We start from the raw sequence: 2,267 nt of genomic DNA on the forward strand, positions 1-2,267 counted from the left end.
TATTCGAGTGTGAGTACATTTGCATCCATGGCCAAGAACATATATATATATTTATATATATATATAGATATAGATATAGATATAGATATAGATATATATACATACATATATATATACATACATACATATATACATACATATATATATACATACATACATATATACATACATATATATATACATACATACATATATACATACATATATATATATATATACACATTTGTGTGTGTGTGTGCGCGCGCATTCACGTGTGATTGTGAGTGTGTGTGCGTTTTGGTGCGTGCCCATTCTTGTAGCAACATTTGGATAATGGTAAATGATTGAATGAGTCATATAGACACAAATTGCTTATTATGCTTCTGCAGTAACATGATAAAATATATTCTTACACGCTTCTCTTCATTCGCGCACCTGAGCATCACAGTTTCCATTATATACCCATTATATTAATATAACGTAGATTGTTAACATTCACAGATAGACAGATTAAGTTACCTATAAGTTAGAAAAGAGAAAAAAAAAAACATTAACAATAAATAAGCTTAAAAATACTTCATCACAAAAGAGACAAGTAAAAATCATAAGAAATAATATGATGATTAAACTAGCTATAATTTGAAAAAAGTGATAAACTGTATGAGAGCATGAGACTGTTAATGATGACTGCGATTACATTTATCCAAATAGCGGCGTAGTGCTGTTTTTTTTTTAAATGTATGATGATGAATATAGCAAGGAATGGTAAAGAAAATGATATTACGTTTAGCAAGTAGTTTATCTAAAGGAAATATCTCCTTAGCATGGTTCTTGTAAGCACGCAGGATGCGATTCTCTTGTCGAAAGATGGTCTTCGTTTATGCCTAGAAATGCACATAAGATAGACATGCGGATAGTTAAATAGACCGATAGAGAGATAGATAAATATACATTGGCGGATAGATAGATGGATGGAGGAATAGTAGATAGATAGAAATATAACTGTATAGATAGATATATAGACAGACAAATAGAGAGATAGATAGGTAGATGAATGGGCGGATAGACAGATAGATAGATGTCTAAATAGACAGAGATATAATGTAAAGACATTTTCAAAGACAGACATAGAGAGGGATAGACCGATTATAGATATAGACAAATCAAACAAATGTGCATAATACATAAAAATGCAGTCTGAGAAACAATTGCAAATACATCATTCCGTTAAAAAAATAACACATCTAAGAAACATATTGCATATATCCTTCTCCTAAAAAACTGTCTGTCTAAAGTAGGAAGGCTTTTTGAAACATGATATGCCCTTAAATCATCACTGAACTTTTTGTTTACGGCCTTTCCTCTAGCGTTTCCTGCAAGTAGTCAAGAACGAATCTTCCCTCTTCTTATGTTCAAACTTCAGTCTCGAGTCAGTGATCGGATAACCGGATACGCCTCATATGCGAACGCTTGGGTTTGCGCACTCTTAAGACAGTAAATCCATGCATGCTGTGTATATATAGGCTGCCTTTCTTGTTCAAGAACGTTCGGTTTAAGTATCTTACTTGCAAGATGATAGAGAACATACGCGTTAAATATTTACGATTTTTATTTTTTAACAAGAAGGTTCGGTTAAACCATTTAACTTGCACGATGATGAAAACATGTTGCACATGTTATACGTTGTTTTCTTTATACGTTTACGGATTCAACTATCAAAATAGCAGACATGTAAGTTTCAATATATATATTCCAGATATACAGTGTAAAGCGCATATCCATACATTAAATACATTTCCCAGATATGGTTTATAAGAACGCTTGGGTTTACGCACTTAACTTGGAAGACGATAAACATACATGCTAAAAATATACGCCGGCACGTGCGCTAAAACCCGTAGGTAAGAAGGTACGACTGACCACAAATATTCATGCATTTTTCATGAACTCACCACAGGAATGCATGCTACAACGCTGTCATTAAAATAATAGCCAGCATGTGTTTAAATTCATTTCATGGTGAAGAACACACTATGTCGTAAATAAAAGTGAAAAGTGCTGACTGAAAATTGTCATCATCCATTCATTACATCAAATGTAAGTATTCATACAAAGGTTATCATGCGATTTACATGTTTTATTTTCGTTTCAGAGATACGTAGACATCAAAACAAAACACGAACAACCACGGTAAAGGCAAAAATCTGACACACAGGAGCTCATCTTTGACACATAAAAGTATAGGTCATTGAGTTGCATGGCCGTACGAGTTTGAACTTTGGCTCAAT

This window comes from Penaeus chinensis, chromosome 26, assembly GCF_019202785.1.
Source record: "Penaeus chinensis breed Huanghai No. 1 chromosome 26, ASM1920278v2, whole genome shotgun sequence".
Classification (NCBI taxonomy): domain Eukaryota; kingdom Metazoa; phylum Arthropoda; class Malacostraca; order Decapoda; family Penaeidae; genus Penaeus; species Penaeus chinensis.